This window comes from Ciconia boyciana, chromosome 4 (genome assembly GCF_034638445.1).
Source record: "Ciconia boyciana chromosome 4, ASM3463844v1, whole genome shotgun sequence".
NCBI lineage: Eukaryota > Metazoa > Chordata > Aves > Ciconiiformes > Ciconiidae > Ciconia > Ciconia boyciana.
Window position 1 is genome coordinate 49,761,442 of NC_132937.1, and position 18,832 is coordinate 49,780,273.

Here is an 18,832-nt window from a genome sequence, read left to right on the forward strand (position 1 = left end):
CTGTTTTCTCCAAAGTGATAAACTAATCACTCATCCAATATAATTTCTTTCTAATATCTTCGTCAAAGATAAAATAATCAGAATAAATTTTTAATGTGGGATATCACTTATTTCTGTAAGTGGTGCTAGAACACCTCTGCCATTTTTTAGCACTTACAGCTTTATCTATTTCTTTTGATAAACTACAATTTAATTGTGTCTTAACTTTCCTTTATATCCAGAGAAGGGATTACATGATATTCTTTGCTTGATTCTCAGTAAAAAGTTGATATGCGAAATTTGTAGTTTTGGTATTCTGAAGCAAAACTAAATGTGAAGTGCTTACAGAAAGAAAGAGGAAGTAGCAGGTTACATGGTAATAAGATATCATTAAACTCTGACTTCTATTTCTTCATAAGGAATTCCTGAGGTCAGATTTCACAATATATTGACTGATTCTCCTGATTAACTAAAGATTGTGTGTATCTGAGAATATGTTTATATGTTTGCATAATTGTATGGGTTGATATGCACGGAATATTTGTTTCATCTGAAAAATGTGACTTCGTGTGATAACATGAACATATGACATAACCAAATATATTAACACTGTATACACATACAGAATTGTCATATAAGAAATCACATTCTTGTCTGGTACACTAACAGAATTTCCATACCTCAAAAAGAATAGCACACAAAGAGAAGATGAGTGACTGAAATATAATAATACTGATAATAAATCTTTTATTTCACCACATTTTGTCATACATTTTCTTATTCAAACAAATGTGCTACTTTTAATTAAGAGATAATTTGAGGGTTTTTTTTCCTGTGCTGTAGTTTATTGTTGCTATGGGGCTATTTTATGATCAGGAGGACTTTGTTTTTAATAAGCTGAAATTGAGTCTAGTTAAGTGGAAATGACTGTGGGAAATGGAGACATTTCAAAGCATGCCCATGATAACGATAAGCAATGCCCTCTGTGTCTGGTTGATGATGCAGAAAGGACATGTAGAAATGACTGCATATGCAGGAAAGGATTGTATACCTTTTCAGTGTGTGTAGCGTATAAAAGAAGATGATTTGTAGATAAGATTTGGAAACAGATCAGTGCTGCATGGTGAGGTAAGAGGAATAATATTACTTAGTGTGTGGGCAAGCCCTAAGTCACAGAATTAAAGACCCGATTACAAAACACCCTGAAAAGTTACTGTGTTTGTGGGTCAGATTACTTGTTTCTTTCAAGTCACTTGGCAGTGACACAGTATTTTGCTTTCTTACAAGCACACATACTCTGAGCATGTAAAATTATTTCATTATTTAAAAAACCTATATGAAGACTATCAAGGCTGTATAAGCAAAATTCAGCACTGAAAATTGAAAAAAGGACAAAGTTCATATCCAATGCAGACCATTAACTGTATCCCTTTATATATATATTAAAAAATATGGTTTGTTATTGCAATGGAATAAGGAAACAGGTAACAATCAGAAGACACAAATGCAACTAACAAGCTCTGTGATTATTCACATTGTTTTTCATTTCCTTCTTTCCTTGTCTCATTTGAATTCCACAGTATACACAAATATGTTTTAACACATTGTCAATTACTCTCTCTTAATGCAACATGGGATCATATTTCTTTAAATATTCAAATACAAAGTCCCTTAAACAGCAAAAGAGAAGCTGAATAATTTCAATATAGTGAGATACTAGTAGAAAATGAAAATTATACAATATGCCAGCACACTGACGAACGACTGCTAGATAAGTATCCACCACAAGATAAGTATCTGCTGCACTACAGAAATATTGCTGAAATCTAACCACAATCAAAGGGGATGTTTGTCATAAAAGACTTACTGTATGATGTTAGCTGATACTTCTGTACCAATGGATAAGTAGATGGGATACATATGAATGGCAATAAAATAACAGTGGAGACTTATTACTTCCTTCAGGGAGAAGGTATTTTCTCCTCAAAGATTCCAGTGAATGAATATGTAGGCCTTTGTTATCAAACAACATAAAAGCTTGCTCAGGCAGGATGCAAGAAGCTTGATGGGTGAAAGCAATGATTTTTGTGTATGTATAATACTAATAAAAATTTGTGAAATAGCGGCTGTATACAAGTATGTATAAAGAAGTAGAACAACACTAAAATGTAGCTCTACCATCTTAATATTCATAACTCTCAAGCTATGACATACTGCATGGATCTAGAGCACTACTGTGCAATATTGAATTCTGCCATTTATCTTAAACTAGGAATAAGTGAAACATTGAATTTCATTATAGTTAACAAGGGAATCCTCTTAGTTGTTCCCAAGAGGTAATTTTGAACAGGAAAACAAAACTGAGTTTATATTCAGAGTTGCTAGGGAATGAAAGAGACTGTTGCTAAGGCAAAATAAGACCTGAAAATTCCTGACACACATTGTGCAAAGGTTTCTATAGTCTGATCTTCCATTTTGGCTCAGTGTTACTACTGATCTGAATACACACGTACTGTTGCTAAGGGCTGATGCTGTTGCCAGGTGAAAATGGCCCATATTAACCTGCCACGAATATCTAAATATGTTGATAGAAGTGTGCTGTTAAGAGATAGGAGAAGCATGTATTGGAAAATTGGATGATCTATTATTTCTTATCCACCATACAACAGTGAAGTGACTTTGCTTACTCTTTATGCACACGAACTCTAACCCATAAAAGTATCAATGAAGTACCTGACTTAATAACGGTGGTACTATTAAATGAACATTGTGTTCTATAGAATATAAATCTTAATCAGGCATTCAATAGAACCTATCAAATTGGTACTGAGGGGATATAACTGAAGTCAGCTGACAGCCCTGTGTGTAGTTCAGACTAGCACAGATAGATGATCATTGCCCCTTTACCTTTAAAATGGATTCTTTCAGGCTATTATTTCTTCTTTAATGTTAGGAAATTTGAGTACCATTTTCTCAAAAGCAGCTAAGAATATGCTTCAAGTAAAATAATGAAATAGATACTTTGAATGCAAATGAACAGGTTCTTTAATTGCTGTGTGTCACATATGTAACAGACATTCTTATGTGCTAGTTAAATTGCAGTCTAATGCCTTTCTGGCAATTTGCATAGTATTACCAATAACACTTTGTAGTATAATCTTGCTTGTAAAATCTTGTCATTCTTAGTCATTTCAGGGAACAGCTCCTTGCTTATAAATCAAATAGAGAAAGGAGACCAGCAGAAGCCAGTAGACAAAAATATCCATGCAGGAGGACTTGAAAAACAGTTGCAGTATCCTGACTTGATAAAGACTATTAGAATACACTACCAGCATATAATTCTTGCTTTCATTTGTCAGTATTGAGTACAAAGCATTGACCTACACTGTGCTACAGAAAAATTGATTGTATTAAGATGAAATTATAAATTCGAAGAAAATTAGTTTACACAAGGGAATGGAATGGCCAAGTGACAGTGTTCAGCTGCAAAGTTTTTCCCTTACTTAGAATCCTTCCTTGAAGCCATTCTACCATTTCTTACGTCTTCCAAGGCAGTTTTGTTCTTGCTTTTGCCAGGCTTTAAGAGAGACTTGTAAAGAATCACTTAAGAGTATGATCTCTAGAAAACCTCTGTCTTCTCTTCTACCCAAACTCAGAAGTAACTGCTGAAGTCACAAAAGCTAAGAAAGCACATGACTGCTCTTGTGTTGTGGAAGCTTATGTCTGTATGCTTAGCTTTGACTGACACATTATTTCTTCTCTGCACCCCAATCTATTTTCTGCCTCACTAAGCTTACAGAACTCTGCATAAATTTTCCTTCTCAGCTTGTTCTGTAATCCTGTGAACACACTGTCTTCCTGTTCATTCCTTCAGCCAGTAAGTGCCAGCTGTTGGGTCCTGGAAACAATTTTATTTATGTGAAGAAAAAAAGTGAAAAAAAAGTAGTTGATCAGAAAGCTGTGAAAACAACAAAAACCTGGTGACTGCACTGAAATATTTGAGTTAGAGTGTTTGACTCAAGTAAAAGAAATTATTATGGTTTCCATCAATCAACATACAAACCAACTTAGACTAGATAAGTTTTCCATGGAAAGATGAAACGCTGAGTGTTTTCAGTCTATAGGCTAATCCATTTTTGATTGTTCTCTTATGCATGAAACAAAGGTCATGCTGAGAAATGAAAAAAAAATGGAATGAACATAAATTAATTATCTTAATATATTCTGCCATATTGCATCTGTCAAAAATGTCCTCATTTTTAATGGGAAACACACAACACCACATGCATGCTCCCTTCATATTTTTACAAGTTATAAAACGTTTGCATTTTCAAAAACCCAGAATGGAAGTATTTAAAATATTTTAGCAGAAGTCCATTAATATGTGCATATATAATTAACAGTCAGTAACTATTTGTATGAATTATGATGGCTTCCAGGAGGCAGAGCCTCCACAGAGTGGAAGAGGAAGCTGGTGTTCATGGAGATGCACTGGGAAGGAGGTTCACCTTCACATGGATCTGCAGTCCATGCTGCAGAACTTGAAGTTACATGAACACCTACGATAGGGAAGGGAATGACACTACTGGGTAGCAGTGGATTAATGTCCTGCCTTGCTCATGAGGCACATACTCCTTACCCCTTCCTGGCAAGACTCACTGACACACACAGCAGCAATGGTATCTGTGTTTGCAGTTTGCATAGGTTAAGGAAGTATCAGAAATAGTAGCTCTCTTAGACAGTCTATCATGTTGTACCTGTTTGGGCAAGAAACAATATTGCTGACAGTACACCCTTGTACAAAAGGTGTCGTCTTTCACATTCAACACAGCTTGGTATTTCCAAGTAACAACTCTGAAGTGGATAAGAGTGGCCTACACCTCACCTCATCATGCGTTGTCCAACCCCTTCTATCTGGTGACTGGAGTGAAGAAAACATGCTGTCCTTTTTTAGGCATAGGATATGAAACCTCAGAGTTTATCCCTGTCAGTGTTTCCACTTGACCTGTTGCTATTTATCAAGACCAGAGACATGCAGCAGATTTGCTAGGGCTTAAAGAGTAGCCTTATTCTTTAGAGGACAGATCTACTTTTTCCTCAGTTTTTCCTCACATTTTTCTTGGAAACAGCTGTTGCCTGAGAAGAGAAGAGAAGTGGTGTGTACAGCTAAGGAGCCTGGAGAATCCAGAAGGACTTTTGAATTGCTAGGAGGATGTGTGTATTTCTTTTGGAGACTTACATAGTTACACACGTCCAAACAGAAAAGTCACTTTTAAAGTGCCACATGTCAACAGTTCCACAGTTCCAGTAAACTGGACTACTCCAGGTAACATCTTGAAATTCTTGTAACATCTGGAGTCTGGAGGTATGTGATCGTTATTTTATTTTCCTTGCTCTCACATACAAATGCTCTCATCATTTTCCTTGCTCAACATATATACTCTTGCTCTCACAAATGATGGTTCCCAAGGGAAAAACAGTTGGGAAGAATAACACAGCCCTTCTGTGTTGGCTTGTAGAGATCAATGGGCTACTAACGGGTAAGGGAGAAGTGCTGGTTTAAACTCAAAATTGCCATCAGAAAATAAGTAAACTTAAATATAGCATTCCTGCTGTGTTCCTCTGTCTTTAATCTGTGTGCCACTATACATTATGCATTTGTGATATGTAACAGAATAGGAGGCCTACTTCAAATTAATGTTGCACTAGGAGGTTTACATTGCTATAGGAGCATCTTTATTGCTCTAAGAGTAGCACTGTAATATAGGAGTACTATATTACATATATAGGAGTAATATATTAATATAGGAGTACTATATTACTATATGTGCTATAAGAGTAGCATTGTAATATAGCATTGATATAATTATAATTATTCATAACATATATCTTATGTTATGAATAATTTTAGTATTTGTGTGAAAAAATAGTATTTACTATTGTGTATATATATTAGTATTCATAACTCATTTTTAGTATAATTTTAGAATTTGCTGATTAGAGGCAGAAACAGCACTACTATTTAGTGAAAAACTTGGCAAGAGAGAGCCACTAATAAATCAAACGCCTTTACATCTGTTTTGTTTGCTTACTAGCAAGGCTTGGGTGACAGGATACAAAAAGGTAATAAAGCCTACACATTCATTCAGTCTCTGGCCTCTGAGAAAGCCTAAGAGGATTCATCCAGGTAGTCAAAGTCAATATGTACTGCCACAAGTACTAAGCTAATTAGGAAGGCTCGTGCTTTCTTATAAGAATTAAACCAGATCTTCTAGATAGGCCAGTCTAATTTTCCATGGTTTTTGGAACTGTGGACTTTAGCTGAATCTCTGAGATGCATGTAGAAATATGGAAACTTCTTTTTATTTTGATACTTGCTTCTCTGCACAGTTGCTTTTCAAGCTTCTTGCTTTATTCTTTGGATGTCCTTTGAAAGTAGTCATCAAAGCAATCCTTAAAGAGGTCTACTGATAAACTTGATAGATCAGTACTGTACCAAATAACATATTGAAGTGTTGATATACTTTGAGATGTCTGGATCATACCTATCACCCTATAAAGAAGGAGGCAAATCACATGTTCTGTTTTTATCAGGTAAATCCTAAGCTCTTCACCTATTCCTCACAACTACCTGATAAAGAACCATGTAGGGCTTTTGTGTTCATAATAAAGATTCACAGAAATTGCTCCATTCTTTCAAATGTTTTACCCAGAATATGGAAAGAGGCTGGAGTCATGATGTTTATGTGACAGATCTTAAGGGAAAGATCATCACAGAAAATGGTCTTCCAGCTGTGTGTTCCATCTTCAAAATACAAAATTTGAATCTCCTCCCTCCCTTTTATCTATCCTTTTCACTTTCAAGATAATGGTGGAGGAGCTCTGATATGTGCTACAAAGATAGCAAGGGGATATGATGGAGAGAAGGCTGGAGAGGGTTTTTGTATTCTTTTCTGAAAATACTATCACTGTACACATAGTGGTCTCTTCTTCATTCTTCCAGCACAGAGTAAACCATTCAGTTCTGACAAGACATATACAAACATTTCAAACGTATGCATATCTACTGCATTTCCATACACATTAAAAATATGTATATGTCATCAAATAAATCATCAGACATACGGAATGGTATATTTTCCTTAACAGCTGGAGACAGAGTTCAGAGAGATCTCATCATAATCAAAACAGAACAAAACAAAACCAACTTCCCCAGTCCCAAGGGAAAAAATGAAAGCAGGCAAGAAATTCCAAACAGCATAAAATGAAGAATCTTCTGGTTTTAAGAAATAAATAATAATTATAATACAATAAATACGTATATGTATATGTATCTAAACACCCTGCAACATTGTATTTTACTTTAAATCAGTGAACAGGTCCTTAATGAAACCAGACAAAAATGTGTTTTTTACAGCAGGATATTAATAAAATTGACATGGCCACAGTGATGACATAACCAGCAACTATTGTTTTCTAATAATTTCCATAACAGTAGCCAAAACAACTGGCATGATGAAAAGCCGTAACAGAAGAATACAAAAGGGCAGATTTCCCCCCTTTTGGCTTTCTAACCTCGTGCCATCTAAAACTGCAGGGTCCCTGTGCTCAAATTCATGTAAATGTTTCCTGCTTGTAAGGAGAAAAATGCTTTTACATTGAATTGCCAGAGCACCATCCTCTTTTTCTCTTATTTCCTCTCCTACCATAGGATTTTACACTCAATTTATCAGGCAATTAAAACTCAAATCAACAGTCACATAGCAATTATGTTATAAGGGGAATATATTGCAAACAAAGGCTTGATTAACTCCTCAACATGGCAGTAAAAATGTAGCTGGGGTCTGTGTATCAACCTGATAACAAAACAAACCATTTTTTCTTGAATTGCTCTCTCTGGGGAAGAGAGGAAAGGATGGGATGTGCTGGGAATAATGATAAAATATGGGATAGGTAATAAGTAGCCAATTTCAAACAGTGGTCAGACTGGCTAAAAGCAACTGCTGCCTCATATCTGTTTCTTTTTTTTTCTTTTCACCATAAAATGACTTGGTGATCTTACTACAGCTTCTTATGCAGAGTTTCTTACATTATAGATTGACAACTGACACTAGCAGACATTTTTGTTCATAGTTTCAAGAGAAGACATAAACACAATGTCAAGGAACCTTTCACTTAGAGAGGATTAATGTCCAAACTCATGACTTAGACAAAACATTTGTGCTCTACTTCTGGAGGTACTGAAAAACTGATATTCAGCTTGGTAGGCTGGCTTTTCTTGTGATGGCCTCATCACTTTGAAAATCAACACCAGCCTTCACAGTACTGCATAACAGATACGTCACCAAAGGCAGTTTGGGACTCTATGAATTTCTCATATAACTTTTACTCCATAATTCCTTTTAAGATGCTTTCCTGGCTACATGACATCTAGGTTTTGTGGATTTTGCCTAGTGCAGAGCAGCTATCCAGAGAAAAATGTGAGAAGATCTAATCTAAGCACTTGTTTTTGACACAAGTTGTGCAAGTATGTCCCAAAACAAAACTGAAAATCAGGTGTTTAGTCTGAATCCACAGCAAATTATTCTACTATCAGCCTTGTCATACCTCAGGTGCTGTTTTCACAGCTTGAATGGAACTACAGGCCTATTGAGACTGAAATAATAATGACATTTCTTATTTCCAAGCTCGAATCTATGCAATTTATACTTCTAAAATTTTTGTTCTACAAGACAACTCTGTTCTAAGACCAGGAAAAAACCATGAGCTGTCAAGAGAACTGTTGAACACAAGAAAGCACAGGGAAAATGGGAACGAAAGGCACAGGTCACACCATGATATGCCTGGCTGCTTAAATTCTAGACTGAATGCTCTCTGCTCTCCACTCTAAACAAATAATTGAGTCCTTCATAGATGAGAATTTTCTGAGAGACATAAGGCCTTATCCAAACCTACAAGTGGAAATTAAGACCCTTGCTTGACTTCTTCAGCATTTTACACAAATCTTCAGAGATGAAGGAGTTCCAGAGTATAAATTTTGAATGAAGGAAGACAACAGAGATTGCATATGCATAAGGGGAGGGAATTGGGAATGAGGGAGAAAGAGAATAGGAGCGAGAATGAAACTGAAGGTGTGCAAAGAGAAGTAGGAAAGGGGGAAGAAGGAAAACAGGTTTAGAGAAGGGAAATGAATAAACAAGAGAGAGACTAGGAAAGACAAAGGAAAAAGAAAAAAGGAAAAAAGTGAAAGAGAGGAAAAGTAACTAGAAGAATGGAGGGAACTGAAGAAAGAAAAAGTGATCAAACATGCTTTAAAGTGTGAGACTCCTTTACATATGTACTGGAAAATTATGGAACAGGAAAAAAGATCAAGAGAAAGATAAGAAAGAGAAAGAACACTTTCAAGTGAAAGAAAAGAAAGGAGAGAAAGCTAAAATTCAACTGAAGATGAACTTTAATGACAAAATATTATAATGAATCTGTGCATTGTTTGATTCTCGAAATGGAGATAATTGTCTCCAGTGAAACCAAATGAAAATCCAAATGCAATCAAATAACTAATACTTCTCAAAGCTAATGCACTTATTCATCAAGCTGTGTCTCATGTAGCACAAGGCACCTATGAAATAAGAACTTGTGCTCAGTGCTGCATCTCAGGAGTCAAAAAATTGCCTGGATTGCAAAGAGAAAATATCTCCTGTCATACTACTAGTCCATACTACAAGCCTCTAAAAGAGATTCCTGCTCATGTCAAATGCTGTTTGTTTTCCAAAGCCTTATTTTTGCCCTACTTATTCAAAAATTCCATTGAATTGCTATTTTACAACTAAATATGGAGAAAAGTAAGGTCTTAAATAACTTAGCACATAGATGCTATACAGTCCACACAGTGGACTGCTATGAATTGATCCAACTTCTCATCTGCCCCTTCTGCCCACTCAGATGCAAGGCTATGACCATGGCTCTGCCTTTCACTGAATCAAATTCTTGTCTACACCAGACGTTGTATCTCCAAATCAATAAAAAAATAAACTAAGTAACTGAGAAGAATACTGAAAAAAGATCTAGAGATAAAGGGACTGTAAACCAGAATTTGAAAATTTTTTCTGTTTCTGTAATGGAAAAGTCAAAAATAACATATTCTTGTGGAAATAAAATTCAACTTCTGGAACAGGATTCCAGTGAATATTAGAAAAAAGTATGAATGATTTAATCTATTGAGTATAAATTTCAGAAAATTTTCATAAATGCTTTACAATGATGTAGGGGGTTGACCCTGGCTGGATGCCGGTGCCCACCAAAGACACTCTATCACTCCCCTCCTCAGCTGGACAGCGGAGAGAATATATAACAAAAGGCTTGAGGTAAGGGCAGGGAGAGATCATTCACCATTTACTGTCATGGGCAAAACAGACTTGACTTGGGGAAATTAGTTTAATTTATTAACAATTAAATCAGAGTAATGTAATGAGAAAATGAAAACCAAATCTTAAAACACCTTCCCCCACCGCTCCCTTCTTCCCTGGCTTAACTGTACTCCCGATTTCTCTACCTCCTCCCTGCCAGCAGTGCAGAGGGATGGGGAATGGGGGTTGCAGTCAGTTCCTCACATGTTGTCTCTGCTGCTCTGTCCTCCTCACACTCTTCCCCTGCTCCAGCGTGGGGTCCCTCCCACAGGAGACAGTCCTCCATGAACTGCTCCAATGAGAGTCCTTCCCACGGGCTGCAGTTCTTCACGAACTGCTCCAGTGTGGGTCCTTTCCATGGGGTGCAGTCCTTCAGGAACAGACTGCTCCAGCGTGGGTCCCCCATGGGGTCACAAGTCCTGCCAGCAAACCTGCTCAAGCGTGGGCTCCTCTCTCCATGGGTCCACACATCCTGCCAGGAGCCTGCTCCAGTGCGGGCTTCCCATGGGGTCACAGCCTCTTTCAGATGCATCCACCCGTTCTGGTGTGCGGTCCTCCGTGGGCTGCAGGTGGATATCTGCTCCACCGTGGGCTTCCATGGGATGCAGGGGGACAGCCTGCCTCACCATGGTCTTCACCATGGGCTGCAGGGGAATCTCTCCTCCAGCGCTTGGAACACCTCCTCCCCCTCCTTCTTCACTGATCTTGGTGTCTGTAGAGTTGTTCCTCTCACATATTCTCACTCCTCTCTTCTGGCTGCTGTTGCACAGCAGTTTTCCTCCCTTCTTAAATATGTTATCACAGAGGCACTACCACCATCACTGATTGTCTTGGCCTTGTACAGTGGTGGGTCCATCTTGGAGCCGGCTGGTACTGGTTCTATCAGATATAGGGGAACCTTCTAGCAGCTTCTCACAGAAATCACCTCTGTAGCCTCCCTGCTACAAAAACCTTGCCATACAAACCCAATACAAATGGTAATTGGTCATGTGAAATGCCATGTCTCCAACAACTGGAGAAAGGCAAATATTGCACCTATCTTCCAAGAAGTCTGAAAGAACAAACCAGAAAGCTACAGGTTGGTCACTCTTGCTTTGGTCCTGCGGAAAGTCATGAAACAAGTACTCTTGAATAGTATTTATGGGCACATGAAGGAGAAGGTGAGTGGAAACAGTCAGCATGGATTTACCAAGGGTGAATTGTACCTAACCAGCCTGATTGAATTCTATGATAAAAGGGCTGGATTTGTGGACAAGGGAGAACAATTTTCGCAGACTGTAGCAAGCCTTTCAATACTGTCTACAACAATATTCTTGTAAGATCCAAGTTAGGATGTCACAGTCTGGGTGTGGGGATACCAACCGGATAAAAAACTGGCTGGCTGGTCAGTCTCAGAGTATCATGGCAAATGGGTCGTACTGTATGTGGAGGTAACAAGTGGGGTATTGCAGGGTCTACCCTGGCACCTGCTCAACATCTCTGTCAATGACCTGGAGAAGGGATGGAGGGCACATGCATCAAGTCTGCAGAAGACACCAAGCCGGGGGGACCAGTGGACAGTACTGTGGCTAATGACATACACATAGCAAAAATGTTAAAAGCTAATATACAATATTGAAATATGTGAATACTATGCTTAAGATGCCCAATCCCAGTATCGCTCTCTTACTTTTCTGTAAAGTAATTGTTTTATGGTTCATAGGCTGTTTCACAATTTTTCCTTCATAAATTTTTGCTGTGAAGTGTTTTTATCTTATAAGCAGAATCCTCATTTGGAAAAGTTTTATAAGGTAATGATCCTTCAGTAAAGGCCTTGACGAGTTAGCAATATATTTCACATCAGTCCATTTTGAAATTCCAGCTCATCAGTGTGACTTTCAATATTTTATTTATTCACAATAAAATCTTTGCCTGAATTAGCTGGGTTATCCCTTTGCTTCAGTTGATTAGTCAGATTTATACAACAGTTGAAAAAGCAATTTTCATAACTCAGATGCCAGCTAGTAAGAACCTAAATCAAGGTGTTTCTTTTAAAGCTCATCTTGCATCAGGAAGTCTTCTATGAATACAAGGATGGATGCTATTTATTTGCTCTCCACTCCTCCCCAGAGGTATGTTAATATACAATTGTGGAAAGTGACAATATGCCTTTTCTCTTTTGTTCTTATTCAATGCTTTATTATTTTTCCCTACTTCCATGTTTTCTCATCTTAAAAATAAGTAATCTCTCAAGTCTCATTGTGAGTCCAGGAGTTTTAAAGATTTCAAATTAATTCCTGTGTTTATTTCATTAATACTGTATCCAAATTCAGAAGGAGCAAGAAGAAAATTCAAAATATAATTCCCTTCCATCAAAGGAAAATTAAGCAACAGCAGCATTTTCTGTAGTGTATTACAGATGGCTCTCTTCTTTTAAAGCTAAAGATTGAGAAATTATTCATCTGCAGTGTAAAATTCCATAATCTGTGTTCTAAGTGAAACTTTTAAGAAGTCTGTAATACTAGATCTAAAGTTGGATGGTTGGTTGATTGAAATAAAGCCTTGTCTTTCACATACATACAGAAATGATAGCCTAAAAAATGTTAATTTTGTCATTAATCCCTGAAATCAACAATTGGGCCTGGAGGGCTGAAACTTAGTTTCAAATGAATCAACTAGAAAATACCTAGCACCTAAAATTCTCAGTGCCTTCTGTGAGAGCATGATTTTACCTTGAAATGAATAGCTATGTAAATATCCTTATTCCTATTCAGTTACTGTGTTCATATTAAAGAAAACTAAGCAAATTTTCCAGAACATACTGAAATGTCTCAAATGAGTTCCATGAGTACTCATTTATGAAAGTCGTACTCATCATGAACAAAAATCTAAGTGAAGGCTTTCTCTTGACATTGAAACTCAGTCTAGTTATATACTGCCAAAGAACAGGGAGTATTGCACTACTGAAAACAATTTTTTAACTTCACTTTGTTAATTTTCACAATAGTTGAGTCAGTGAAATATATCATGAAAGCAGAACAGATTTTCTAGAACTTTTTGAGGAATTCAGTGCAACAGTTTGAGACCTTAAAAATTATCTATTCACCTCATTGTTAATCTTTAGTATTTCTGTTTCATATGATAATAGTAAAAAATTGAGTGGCAATGTTATTTACACAATTGGATTGCTGCACACAGTAGTTCATAAGTAATGACAGAATCTGACTTGAGAAGTTTATGGTGTAAATTAAGGGTAAAAATGCTGGAGTACCCATGCTGGCTTTATTCTGCTGTCACTGACCATGATAATAGAATTCCCACTGACTTAGTAAAAGTCCAGCCTGCATGTATGCTTTTCATGGACTCACCATCAGTGCCTCTTAATCCCTGAAAAGATGACAAAAAAACAGGTAAAGGAAAATTGGAGGAAATATTATAATGCAATGTATACCTCTGTTACTTTTTTGTTAATGGGGTATCTGTAGGTTTGTGATGGAAGAGTGAGTGACGAAAGATGGACCGCAAAGATTTATGAAGAGGGAGCAAGGCTGCACATCAAGTGAAATGCAAAAAAATGGTCCACATTTAGGTGCCAGACTGAGAAAAGGAAAGCTGAGAATAAAGGAGGTCTTAGGAAGCACAGTTTGGGGCACAAGTTGACAAGTTGCAGGAACCTAGAGACAGAAAGTTTCCAACATACAGTTTTCACAGAACACATTCTACTAGACATTAAAGAACTATGGCAATGATGAACACCTAGCAAAGAAGAGAACTTTTTTCTCTCCTCATGTTTGTAATTGGCATGAGAGATTTGATAGGTGTGAAATTGAATTGATGAAACTGATTCTTTCATCAAGTACGAAACATCCTCTCAATACTTTCTCCATTGTGTCTACAAATTCTGATGCCAACCTTGATCTGAGAAATGCTGAACTGCTGTGTAAAACTACTGTGTTTCTAATATTTACCTCTGAATGGGTGTACCAGTAATTTCACAATGTTTGTTTTGCAAAAGCTATCTTTGTGAAATTCAAAGCCCAAACCTTGGAAATACAAAAAGACATTTTGAGCTGAACCTCTCTGGTGGGCTTAGCTAACGGGACCTTGTAAAATACAGCAACGATTCCTGCACTATTGGAGTTCTTCCTAAGTGGATGTGAAAATAACACCCTTATTCAGCTGAAGTTAGGCTGCATGAATCCTGTTTCTTAGGGAAAAGAGCATGCAGCTATCACCTTGGTTTGGAAGTAAAGGGAGGCTTTGAAACCACTTTTCTAGCCTGAATTTTGCAGCATTTCAAGTTTGTATTCTTATAGTAGCTTTCCATATCTCCCTCTGTATCATGCTTTTATTTCAAATGGTTGAGGTACAGTGTGCTTGAAAACCAGTCATTTTCTGTAGAGTTAATGCACTGCTCTTTCCTTCCATATTGCCATCTTGTTCCTTGGGATCCTAGATGTTATAATGGGAGATGTTGAAAGACTATACGAAAAGCCTTTCTATGCTCCATTCAGTCAACTGAGAGAGTGAAGAAAAAAAGGAATTAAGAAGACTGTGGGTTTTTTTATACTACAAGAACAGTACTAAGTTGCCAGATCAGATCTGAGAAACATAGAAATACTGTTTGAATAATTTAGATAAATTAATTGGTTACTTGCTTGAAATGACCTGTAGAAATTAATGAGTATAGAAATTCAAATTTCATAAATTATCTTTTGGATTTATTGCTAAATTTAATCAGGGATGCTCCTGATTTATATAATCATACCTTCTTATAAATGGCTATTTATAAGAATCAGAAAACCCACAAGAATAAATCTGAATAGAAGTTTTCTTTACCGATCAACGTTCACTGACATACATTATTATTATATGCAAATTTCAACTCAGTTTTAAGAATGAAACTGACACTGTCATAATAAAGAAATGTGCACACTGCCTATTTATTCACATTTCATTACTACATTGCTTTCTATTGCTATAGTGCTTTATTTTGTAAGCATTAATAATCATCTCTCACAGCATTCCCAGAGGCAGGTAATATAAGTATTAATATCCCTAGTGTTCAAAGGAGAAATGGCATAGTCTTTTGTCAAAACCTGTCTGACAAGGTAGCATTTGGTGAAGGGTGAAAGTGGAATTGAATATTTCATTGCAGCAATAATTTTTAAAAATTTTTCAGAAACACAAAGATCTGCTGCAGTAATTCTCACTTTAAGATGTAGCTGCTTCATTCAAAAACAGTCCAGAGAGTAAAAATGATTTCTTAGCTACCTGGAGGTGTAACTTTTTGTTGCAGAATGAATTTTTTGTTTTCGAATTGCAAAATAAATCCATTTGTAAATCTTTGAGTCCTTCATTTTATCCATTAATTGAAAAATAATGTCCTCATTATCAACTGCACTTTAATATGAACCAAAGCCATTTACAAAAAAATGCTGCAATTGAATGAGATCACCAACATTTGACATTTAGTCCTAACATTTTTTCTCTATAATTGCCTGTTTATCTCACAAATACACCAAGGCACTTGCAACTGCAGTTCTTTTTCCTTTTGAAAAAGCTGCACACATTTTTCAGTATTTGTAGACATAGAAGACCAGTTATTTTTACTGTACATTGAAATTCTTACTTTTTTCTAAATGCAAAGGTATCTACTGCTCAGGGCAAAGTTACCCATAACAAGCTTCCTCGTCTCTGAATTGCTAGGCTCAGCCAGCATGCTGCTTGCTTTCCAACAAATGCTACTGTGTTTTAGGCATCTGGGAACCTCATGAACTAGCTTTTGCCATTCTACTAAATAAGGATGACAGACTTTCAAGGTGTCTTGATAATGAAAACTATTCAAAAGACAAGAAATATATATTTTAAAAAAAGTACCCCTTCTGGAAAGAAATAAAATAAAATAAAATGAAACAGCAAATCCCCCCTTTTCTGATAACAAATAACTTGCATTCCACTGTGGAGTTCCTGCTTCTCCGTCAGAAATCCAGTTAAATGTGCAATGCATGTGTGATACCTTGATTATGCTCTGTCCCATGGCCTTTGCATAGAAGAGCTTTGACTACAAAAAGAAACAAATTGAAATCCAGAAATAAAACTCTGATGCTGATACATAAAGTATTCTGGCTTCCACTGACTCGCTGTTTGCAAGCAAAATGATGCAGGTTTTGACACCACAAGCCATAATTATCTGTCCCTAATAATCCTACAACTGCACCTATTGGTGCTACCAGTGCTGTATGCCCTTGGATAGAACTGCTGACACAACAATTCACAGCTGTATGAGAAATATTTAATGTCCCTTTAAACAGTTCAGAAACCCTCTACTAGAGGGCTAGATTTAGGTGTTGTAGGAAGCAGATGTCACTAGGCTAATTATGTTGCATGTAGCTAGCAATGCTGAATGCAGCCTGAACCCATCTGTTTCAGTACAAGTGTTTCACACTCTATCCTATGTACAGAGTCAGACACTCAAGTAAGGTCTTCAACCTGGAACTTGGTTTTCCTTTGTTCTTCCAAAACACAACTCGTTTAACAAGTTTTGTCATGTTATGAATTCCATATTCTCCTGCTCCTCATATTTGTGAAAGAGGTTGAGCATCAATGGGAAATTGGTAGAGGTTTTTCCACTAAATGGTGACTCACTAGGTGTAGAGTTCTCAGCACCAAGATTTTACAGCAAAATCTGATCTGAATCTTGCTTGGATCTGCATATTCCTTTCTTAGCCCTTCTGTAGAATGTATGGAAGTGATTCATATTTAGCTAACGGGATAGCTTATATTGAATATTACACATCACACTTTAGCTCATGTAAGGCTCAAATAACTTCTTTGTGCTGTGTGGTGATAATACTGCTGATACTCCTAAATTACCAAAAGCCGCTAAGACCACACACACTTATTTATATATAAATAATACTCCTCCCCTAATGATAATTATAATAATAATTACATGTGTTCATATAGTTAAAGATAACTAACAAAACACCGTTTCATAGAGTTAGCCAACTAGAAGTGATTCAGACTGCTCTCTCATATGTGCCAAATGCTATGTCAGATAATGACAGAATATTGAATGTTACTTGTGTTTTATTTCATAAACAAAGATGAGCAATGAAACCCATGAAAATGTGAAAAAGAGGCAATTTTCCTTTCATTTTTCTCTGGAGCTTTGCAAACTTTGCTCTGGCAAATCACAATACAAGCAAATCCAAAGTGTGTGATTCGTACTGAAGACTGTACTATACACTTTTCTACACAGTTTTGTCATGTGTGGTGAAGTTGGGCTGAAAGCCAAACTGAGCTCTTGCATATTCACAATGATTTTTGCTTCAGGAAAGCTGCACCTAGAAAGTAACTTTCACAAGCACCTATTTGTTTCACGAACTAAAACTAATTTTCACTGGTCTGTGTTATAAGGCTATCACTAGAAGTTGCACAGACCAACAGATTGTCCTGTGCTAAGTAACCAGCCTTCTCACAAGTGCTTTCTGCAAGTGCTCCTTGCTGTCCTGCAATAGGGGGGTATACTTACCTGACTTCTTAGGTTAATCACAATTCGGTGTCTAATTCTAGTTCTAATTGCACAGTTAATCAATATTTTTTCCATGTATTGTGGATGAACATCTAAACAGTAGCTGAAATCCATTTAATGGATTCTATCACTTCCAACTGTGGCCTGATCTTACCTTAAACAAACAGTTTTAGATAAAGCTATTTTAAAAATAAAATGCTTCAGTCCTAATCTGTCTGAAAATAAATATACTCAGATTTTGTAGCTAAGTTCCTTCTAAACAGCACAAAGGCTGATTAATTGATACCACCATTTCCTCAAAGGTAGTATATTTTCAGGGAGCATTTACAGAGTGATATTTGCATATCAAACCTCAATTCTGTAGTACTGAGTTATGTTTTCCAGAATAAGAGCGTCCAGTTTTGAAGAACAGCAGAGGTGTACTAGAATTGCATGTTGTGTAACAGAGGCAAGGTTTTTTGGTACATTTTGGTACATTATTTTGTGGTACAGTTTCTATGGATAGAATTAGGTAAACACCAATTATTATATCAGTGACTGGACAAGTCACTATGTCATCCACAAGTTGAGATCAAACACACTGCTTTTCTGGTCTGAATTAATTAGATCTGGAGATGGTAACATTTGTGAGTCTGGAAAGCATTGCAAAAAATAATGAACCATGTTTTAGAAAAGGAAATTTTATTTTGGCCTTATGTTAAACAGAAATTGGGAATACCCACTTGGATAAGTTCATCAGGAAATTGCCAATGGTAGTTTCCTCTTCCCTACCAGGAACCACCTTTAGAATTAATTGAGTCAGCTGGCCTAGCAAGCAGATGTCCAATTATGTCACGGAACAGGGGTCACAGTGTCTCTTCTTAGGCAAAACTTGTGAAATATTCAAAATACAGCATGGTGCTGAGGTGAAGCTTACATATTTACTCTTAGC